Below are 10811 nucleotides of genomic sequence, written 5' to 3' on the forward strand. Positions count from 1 at the left end.
TACATTCCATTTGCTGGCATTTGTTTAACTGTTTTTCGACATAATTAGAGATGCAGATTAATGAAAAAACACACGAGAATGAACCATCCTATCAAATCTCATTTCTTCCTTTATTGAATGTGATCCCTTTTAATAAGGAAAAGATGGCTTTATTGTGCAATATTGTTTATAATTGTAAAAGGTTAGCGTCTTATTCTGTGTGTCTTCCAGTTCTAGCAAACTTAATATATGAACTAAATCATAATTTTCTTCATTATTTTTCCAATATGTGACATACATTTACAGTATTCCATTCATTTTTTTTTAAAGATTATGAAGTGATATATATTACTGTGCAGATGCGCTGGGGGTGACACCGTTAGGCTAGTTTGGGTGCCTAATGTGCCTATAATGTATGACTGTTTATGTGTGTGTGTCCTGTAACTGACTGGAATCCCAGCCATGATACCCCAGCCTTGTGGCCTATGCTACCTAAGATGCCTTCCAAGCCCCGCATATTTAACAAGTGTATAAAAGTATATAAGAAGTATATTTACTTATGAGTTATTCCAGCCCAGTGTCAGGGCTCATTTGAGATCTCCCCTCATCATTTTAATGGTATTTAGGTCTGGACTGACTAACCCCAGTGCACACAAATCTTGCTGTTCACTCTTCTTCATGCAGGCTTGCTGGTGTGTTTCTGGTCATTGTTGTACAGCATATGGTACAACAAAGAGAAGGGGGTCAGAGCATCTCTATACCATTAGGCTACCTCTACCTTGATCATCCGCTGCTATAAGGCTTTTACTGTGGTTTTGGACAGACACAGCAGGCCCAGAACCAAAGTTCTAATTTGAACTCATTTCTTTGTAAAGTATTACTCTACAGCTCTGGAAAGTCGTACAGCTGGTCTTAGCTATTCCCCAGACAAGCTTTCATGCTGTTTTTAGTCTCTGCTTGTATCTCTTATACTACTTTTTTTCTGGAGTCAACACTGACCTCAGCTCAGGCGAGCGAGACATATAAATTTGTACAAAGATATTGTCTTACTGGATGGTTCAATGCCTTTCTCTTGGAGAGTTTTTGGAAGGACAACATCCTGGCAAGATAAACTTTTTCACTGTTCAGAATGTCTTTGAATTCAGCTCATAAGAGCCCCAGACCAACCACAAATGGCGGAGTAACCATCTACATACAAACCAACGGATACACGTACCGAGATCCTCTCGATTTGATTATGCTCTTAGAATCTTCGTGATAACAGCATCCATCTAATGGTATCGGCGAATATTTATATTAGCATATGCTGTCCCAAACCACAGCTATTTACCTTTTTATTCAAATTACTGCCATTGATTATCCCTTTACTTTGCTTTATTTTGCTTAAAATTGCTTTGTCGGACACCAAAAAAAGTGAAGCACTGACCTTCATTTTCTTCTGTATTACAAACAGAAAAAAAATCTAAATATTAAGGAAGTCAGTTCAATGGGTATCCAGTGTCAAACAGAATTGCAGTGACTTGTATATGCATGTTGTATCCACCTATCCCTCCATCCATCCCTCCATCCATCCATCCATCCATCCTCTAACCTCTGATTTAGAACCTGGAGCTTATCCCAGGAAGCACAGTGTAAAAAGCAGGGAACACCAGGATGGGAACGCTTTGCATGGTGGGCCACACACCCACATACACTGCAGGCAGATGCCAGGTCACCTGACTGCGAGAGGAAGCCCACGCAACAGTCCTTCCCACTGGGCCACCATACCACCTGTGCTCTAATTACAGCACAGTATTTGTCGGCTACATAATTTAATTTGCATTGTTAAATAAATGGCCGGAGCGAGAGACGGAAAGCCGAATCTCCCGTCTATAACTTCAGTAATAGTCCTGTACAGGGACTACATGCTTGTATGTAATTACAGTGCAGGCAGGTTGCATAAGTGCATCTGTACAGGGACACGACAGCAGTCGGTGAGAATTTCTGCACGGTGGATATTTTCCAAAGGTGCTCTTATCCTACAGTGCCAGTAAATCCAGAGCACCCCCCCCCCCCCCCATTCCTTGACGAGCCTGAGGAAATTCACTCGTGTCTACTCCGCATCAAGGACCTTCAATCCCTCTGTGGGTACCCGCCATGTGCCTCCCTGGAGTGTGTGGAGGCAGCTCCACCGTCCCCCTACAGGGGGCAGCAGTGGCCCCACAGCCGCACATTCACCCGGGATCCTGCTCTGAATATCAATCCAGCGTATTGTGTGTACCTGAGCGAGAGTGACTCTCCTGGAAACGCTCACCGATTCCCTACCAGATTTCCCCATTTTGCCGCATTCTGCATTTACATATGTTAAGCAGTTCCCTCATTATTAATCTGCTGGCTTTATTTACTGCTCTGGGAGCTGATTGCTGATTGCTTTCATTAATGCCAATGGAATTAGGCCATAAATCTCCGGCGCAAAGGTTCAGGCCCGTGTGCCGTTCCAGTTTATGCCACATACAGTGACAGTGTCTGTCACCAACACGTGACATCACATCACGCCACGCAAATTAAATGTCTTTTAATGTATTCAATTTAATGCTTCACTTTACATTGTAATTTATAATAAAGCAAAAAAACTGCATGAATTAAGAAAGCTACGGAGTGCAAGTTTAATATTTGGCACAATACTGTAGTGGACATTTTAAAATTCTCAAATTTTTCGAGTAAAGTACTTTTTTCCCTATTATGGTACATTATTAACTATTTATAAGAACAATCTATGATTTAAAATGGCTGACTGGAAGCGTGTCTAAGATGTAGCATCCGTTTAAGATGGTCATTGGTCACAATTTCTCACTACAGCACCTAAACCGTTTTTCCCATCTGTAATAATGAGCGCATGCAGATGCTGTCTGCAAATCTGAAGAAAATATAAAAGAGGCCACTGAGGGCAGGAAACAAGGGAATTACTATACCCTTATACCACAGTGCTGCTGAATTCTCAGATCTATACCCTTATACCACAGTGCTGTTGAATTCTCAGATCTATACCCTTATACCACAGTGCTGTTGAATTCTCAGATCTATACCCTTATACCACAGTGCTGCTGAATTCTCAGATCTATACCCTTATACCACAGTGCTGTTGAATTCTCAGATCTATACCCTTATACCACAGTGCTGCTGAATTCTCAGATCTATACCCTTATACCACAGTGCTGTTGAATTCTCAGATCTATACCCTTATACCACAGTGCTGTTGAATTCTCAGATCTATACCCTTATACCACAGTGCTGTTGAATTCTCAGATCTATACCCTTATACCACAGTGCTGCTGAATTCTCAGATCTATACCCTTATACCACAGTGCTGTTGAATTCTCAGATCTATACCCTTATACCACAGTGCTGTTGAATTCTCAGATCTATACCCTTATACCACAGTGCTGCTGAATTCTCAGATCTATACCCTTATACCACAGTGCTGTTGAATTCTCAGATCTATACCGTTATACCACAGTGCTGTTGAATTCTCAGATCTATACCCTTATACCACAGTGCTGCTGAATTCTCAGATCTATACCCTTATACCACAGTGCTGTTGAATTCTCAGATCTATACCCTTATACCACAGTGCTGCTGAATTCTCAGATCTATACCCTTATACCACAGTGCTGTTGAATTCTCAGATCTATACCCTTATACCACAGTGCTGTTGAATTCTCAGATCTATACCCTTATACCACAGTGCTGTTGAATTCTCAGATCTATACCCTTATACCACAGTGCTGCTGAATTCTCAGATCTATACCCTTATACCACAGTGCTGTTGAATTCTCAGATCTATACCCTTATACCACAGTGCTGTTGAATTCTCAGATCTATACCCTTATACCACAGTGCTGCTGAATTCTCAGATCTATACCCTTATACCACAGTGCTGTTGAATTCTCAGATCTATACCGTTATACCACAGTGCTGTTGAATTCTCAGATCTATACCCTTATACAACAGTGCTGTTGAATTCTCAGATCTATACCCTCATACCACAGTGCTGTTGAATTCTCAGATCTGATTGGTCGGAATGGTGTTGATTAATTTTGCACAACCGGACATGTAGTGCCAGCCAGGCGAAGCACAGTAGTAAATCACTGTGAATCTTTAATTCAGTAATGCTTTATATTAACTGCACCCAGAGGTGTGTAATTCAGGTCTGGGTAGTTAGTAGTCACAGAGTACTAAGGTGGTTGGTTGAAACAAAATCTTGCTCTGGACTTTTACTCTCTGGACCTGAACTACCCACCTCTGACTGCACCTTCATAATGCATTTATTACCCACCCACAGACTATTACATGCATTTTCATAATGCATTCCTTATGCATCCACAGACTATTCAGTGCATTTTCATAATACATTCCTTATGCATCCACAGACTATTACGTGCATTTTCATAATGCATTCCTTATGCATCCACAGACTATTCAGTGCATTTTCATAATACATTCCTTATGCATCCACAGACTATTCAGTGCATTTTCATAATTCAGTTCTAAGTAATGTTACTTAACGGAGAGTATAAAAACAAAGAAATGGCTACAAATCACTCAGATAACAACAGCTTCTGGGTGAGGACCAGGATCTGCATTCAGTGAGTTAATACTTAAGTGATTTACGTAACCTGCCTAAACAGGATGGTAAACATGTCTGGTTTAAATACTCAATAAACAGTAAATAACTTACATTTTACCCAAAATACAGCTGAATTTTAAGAAGTACAATATACATTTACATTTCTCTGCCTTAAAAACACATAGTGCACAGCTTGAGAGTGCATTAACCAACTTATGCCACATTTACTACACATTTTGGCTTAGGAGTTTGTATCTAAAGACTGGCCTTTGGGATTTGGAAAAGGCAATTTCAGACTAATCACTGACGATATACCAGTTAAAATACTGGCAGGCCTGGATTGGCCTGCCATTCAAAGACATCCTTTACATTATCAAATGGTGAAATAAAATCAAATTGTCAAACAACATAATCAAATGGCTAAACTACATGCTGGAACAGGTGTTAGTGTGGCCAACAGGGAAGCCGACCCTGTGGTCTGTGTAGATCCCCATGCAGTGATGGGGACATTATGGCCAACAGGGAAGCCGACCCTGTGGTCTGTGTAGATCCCCATGCAGTGATGGGGACACTATGGCCAACAGGGAAGCCGACCCTGTGGTCTGTGTGGATCCCAATGCAGTGACAGGAACACTGTGGCCAACAGGGAAGCCCATCCTGTGGTCTGTGTGGATCCCAGTGCAGTGATGGGGACACTGTGGCCAACAGGGAAGCCCATCTTGTGGTCTGTGTAGATCCCCATGCAGTGATGGGGACACTGTGGCCAACAGGGAAGCCCATCCTGTGGTCTGTGTAGATCCCCATGCAGTGATGGGGACACTATGGCCAACAGGGAAGCCGACCCTGTGGTCTGTGTGGATCCCAATGCAGTGACAGGAACACTGTGGCCAACAGGGAAGCCCATCCTGTGGTCTGTGTGGATCCCAGTGCAGTGATGGGGACACTGTGGCCAACAGGGAAGCCCATCCTGTGGTCTGTGTGGATCCCAGTGCAGTGATGGGGACACTGTGGCCAACAGGGAAGCCCATCCTGTGGTCTGTGTTGATCCCAAAGCCCCTATGCAGTGACAGGGACACTGCCCAACTGGGAAGCCCAACCTATGGTCTGTGTGAATCCCAAAGCCCCAGTGCATTGATGAGGACACTGTGGCCAATGGGGAAGCCCATCCTGTGGTCTTTACGCTGGACAGTCCAGTTTTTCAGCTTAATGTTCTCCATCTGGTGCGAGTTCTCAGTGGATGCTTACATGTTCTTTTCACTATCGACAAAATATGGCATAAGCTACAGATAAATAATTAATTTCACACTACAATGTATTAAAATAATACAATTACTAATTACAAAGCTTCCGCTAAAAAATAGTCCAGTTGCTGTTACATCAATGAACATGAAAGAAAAATCTCTAGACCTGGATGACTGGTCCGTTATTAAGTTTATCACCGTATAATAAGTCCGGCTATTGACCCGGTGAGGCACTTGTCAAACAAATGATCTTATGTTTCATTGGTTAACAATGCACAGCCGCCCCCGACTTACCCCCCCAAAAAGTTTTCCCACTTACATTCCAACTTACATTGATGACTGAATCCCCCCCCCACCCCAATTATTTTATTTACTGTGGATGGTCTCATTTAAAATGCCTAAATGAAAAACTTTTACACAATTAAGAATGTTCCAAAGAACACGCATTCATTTCAAAGAGTAAGGAAGACAAATTCCATTCCTTCTGCACACTTTGCCAATGTGATCTGGACATAAACATCAAGGGAAAGGGCAGAAATATCCCTAGAAGGTATGACTGCATGAGTGCTAATTTATTTCATCTATCAGTTTCTAAACTATTTTCACTTTGAATTGATCTTATCTCTGTAACATTTGGTGCTGTATTTTGGGGACATCCCATACTGAAAAATAAAAAGCTGTTCCCAGTTTTGAACTAACACTGTGTCATACAACCGCCCCCCCCCCCCCCCCCCCGAAAATGTGTAACCTGAGTTAAAATTTGGATTCTCAGCCTACTGCTGGGTGATATAATCTTTGTCAGTGTTAGCTGCATCAGAGCTAAAGCATAGCTACTAAAATAATGGAGATGATTGCATCGGACGATCAGCCATTTTCCTTGGTTGAAGACGGGGGATTTCGTCAGCTCATCCAATACTTATAAGAGACCCGCAACATGTTTATAATTCATTATTAAACATGGCCAGCAGATTGATCTTTCATTTTCTAGAGAATAAAAAAACGATGCAACGTCATTCCACTAATCTGCACTGGCAATCTCACCACAGGTTCACCACTGGGACCCCCCCATGCCCATCGGCATGTTCAATCAACACTCAAATTTCTAGATGGGGTCCGTCTCACCCCCTGCTAAAAATGATCTTCCTGCAGTTGGACACATTGAAATGATTAGGCCTAACATACCTTGCAGTGCATGTAAGGGACAGATGACATTTTTAAGGAGAAATCACAGAAGTCCTATAACTAACGGAAAAGAACCTTTCAGAAACACCGCTTCAATGGAACATAGAGTAATCTTTGATGTGGTAAATCTCACAGCATAAGCAATTAAATCCATGTGACTGCACCCAGACAATAGATTAGCAATTACATTTGGACTTTCATATTCTGTCAATAATCTTCAATATGTATTACGATTTCTGCTTGCGTGAACCATATATTATGAAAGGTTTTCTCTATATTTCTACTGCCACCAGAGTAAAATTTCTTTTTTTACGCATTTGAAATGTGCTCGTATATGTAGCCAAGAGCACTGGGAACTTCTGATGTATCTGCAAAGAAATCGTCTGGAATTCAGTGTGATACTTCCTCTGGATGTCCTGCGGGAGGCCCTGGGGCTCTCTGTCAGAAATACATACGCCCACATCCCCCCGGGGGCTGCAGTGCTTTTTGTACCAGCCTACCTGTTTTGTGTAGCCCTGCTGGGACCTGGTCGCAGGCCTGACATTGGAGTCCCCACGATATCAACCCCGGGGCCGAGTCACTTCAAAGGCCAAAGGGGCTATTATAAGTGGCCACTGAACCTCTTCCCCAGACAGAACCTGTGGAGTTAATGTGCACAGGGCATGAATCCATTAAGACCTCCGGTGTCCTGCAGAGATTATGGCTGTTATAGCTTTGCTTGCTTCGTTCAGTCTTTCCATTTCCATCGCCTTACAGAAGCTACATGGGAGCAGTTCCCTGCGTTAAAGTGCCCAGTAGCAGAGCTAATGAGAATCTACCGATGGAACCCGCCTCTCTATGTCCCACTGAAATAACACCCGCAAACGTCTCTATAGGCCTGATGACATCTTTAATTTCCATGGGAAAATGAGCTTTGTTTACATTTATTTAGCTATCATGGGGGAGGTCACACGGAGGCTGTCCATCGACCAATAATTGCTAACCTTAGCATGCACCTAAAGCCTCTGATGATTATAGCGGAGATACCCTGCATGTTACATACACAGTGAAGCGGGGTGTTACCACATATGTGGAGGAGAATCTACTGGTAACCAGAAATAGCTGAGAGCTACATGAAGTTGTTTAGCTGGTGCTTCCACCCAATTCGATCTGCGCAACTTGGTACTTTACTGTAGAAATGCAGGTGAAGCAGGCATGCGAAGGGCAGAATGACAAGGCTCTCCTTTGAATTTCAAGGGCTGCCTTTTCCGTCTGAGTCCGTGCAGTGGATGCGGTAAAAGTTGCGGCCGCTGCATGTTTTGTGATCTCTTCATGCTCAGAGGCCAAGTCAATCCCCTCCTTCTGCAAAATGCTAAATTATTTCATTTTGTGTCCTTCTGTTAATGCTCTCCATTATTCATGTGAAATCAACAGCTTACGGAGACAAGTCTGCTATTTTGCTTATCACTGTTTGTGTTCTTGAGGTTTCCCAGAACTCCTCTAAATAAATAGTCCTTTTCTCACAGCGGGATGCTGGGCGATATCTTCAAGAGTTTGAAACTGATTTGAAATACAAATGCCACTTCAAAACATCCACTTTTAACCAGAAGTCAATACTGATTCCAACTACATCCCAGTAGGTAAGAAGGTGTAAGAGAAGATAAAACCAGCCACACACACACACACACACACACACACACACACAAATCCTAAATCACATTGCTGGGGGAGGATCTCATCATGTATTGTAATGCTCAAGAACACACAAATGTCCACCAATAATACAAAATACAGTTTTAGTTACTGTATAGTGCTACAACATGTGAAATCACATTGTTAATTTTTTTTTTATTAATAATATCAAAGAAGCATATTACATGGCGTTATCATCAAAATATAGAATTTACATAACTGTGTTCATACTCAATTATTTCAAAGGGATTAAAGCAGCCTAATGAGAGCTGAATGCTCCTGACAGTAATTTTTGATTTTTTGATTAATGAGAGAATAGTGGAAGAGCACAATAAATGCAGCTTTTCAGAGAGAAGTTATCATGCTTTGAAGCACCTTCATGAAAGAAACTGACACTTTCAGCATCTAGATTCAGTATTCATATTTAATATTACATTTCTCAAAGATAAATATCCATAATCTGATATGTTAGACGCTTAGGCCATGCATATGTGAACATGATGTATCTGTTGTTTTTTTTATATGTAGTTATAAAAACGCTGACATTGGTGCAGCACTCTAACACTCTTTTCAGAGTAAGCATTTTTAGACCTAATTTACTCTGAGGAGGTGCATAATAACCTCCCCTAAGAGAAAACTCAGCCTGGTCATTTCATATGGACCTTTTAGTCTGAATTTAGTTGACTGCTGCAGAACGCCTCAGCAATTTGGCAGTGTGTGTGTGCAATGTTCAGAATATCTTTTCAGTGGATTGGAAACTGGCTCTGAAGATTATCCAGTAAAAACATAGACTGAAAGATGGTTGGGATGGGGTTTGGGGTGGATGGCACATATCTCATCATAGGAGGGTGGAATTTATATGAACCCTATGACGTTTTTCTTAACCTTGTAAAATCCTGACAGCAATTATGTGGGGCTTATAGCAGGAAATATCTTGATCAGTGGTAAAGCATTATAACATAGCACGTCTTTTTTCTGCAACTGACCATATTTTTCAGTTTCAGACAGATGCACCCTTGTCATGCCTGAATCCAAGCTGAAATATGGATAAAGGGCAAAAAACATTTTTGATTTTCAAATTTGCTGCTGAAAAACACATGCAAAATGTTGCTGTTCTCTTCATGAAAAATTCAATTACATTAAAGAATGCGACAAACTGTCAATTCCATCAGCCCAAGCATTACATTATAACTCTTCAGACTAAGCAATTACATTATCCACCAGCCCAAGTAATTACATTAATTCATCAGACTAAACAATGACATTATCATTCATTAGACTAAACAATTGCATTATCCACCAGGCCATTACTCATCAACACAAGCAATTACGTAATCATTAATCAAACCAAGCAATTACATAATCATTCATCAATGCAAGCAATTGCAATCAGAAGACTAAGCAATTAAATTATTATCCACCAGCCTAATTACATGAATTCCTCAGACCAAACAATTACATCATCATTCATCAGACTAAGCAATTGCATTCATTCATCAGCACAAGCAATTACATATCCAACAACATTATCATTCATAAAGCCATGTAAGTATTTGGTCACCCATATGTAAATACATTGTTATTCATTAGCTAAAGGAATTGCATTATCATCCAGCAGCCCAAACAATTGCATTATCATCCATCAAAGTAAGCAACTACTTTATCATTCATCAGTCCAGGTAATTACATTATATATCCATTAGACTAAGCAGTTAGTTTATCATTCACAAGCCCAAGCAATTACTTTATCGTTCACAAGCCTAAGCAATTACTGAATCATTCACTAGACTAAGCAATTACTTTATCATTCACAAGCCCAAGCAATTACATTGTCCTTTATCAGCCCAAGCAATAAAATGAAAATTCATCAGGAAAATTCAGCATTTGTCTGAAAGCTGCTGACATTCCGACCTGATCCTCAAATATCACTTTGCCAAGTGCTGTGAAAATCTCCAGGTTCACTCCAGTGACTGTCTGCTTAATAGTCTGATAAACTCTCATTAATAATTTGATAAGCAATTTTCAAAACAAGGCAGTCTAGGTTTCCCTGTACTTAAATAGATAACGAACTTACTAAACCATGTTTATGAATCACATTCCCTATTATTACGTTGATGAAAGCATATCACTTA

The sequence above is a fragment of the Paramormyrops kingsleyae genome, chromosome 23, assembly GCF_048594095.1.
Source record: "Paramormyrops kingsleyae isolate MSU_618 chromosome 23, PKINGS_0.4, whole genome shotgun sequence".
Taxonomy (NCBI): domain Eukaryota; kingdom Metazoa; phylum Chordata; class Actinopteri; order Osteoglossiformes; family Mormyridae; genus Paramormyrops; species Paramormyrops kingsleyae.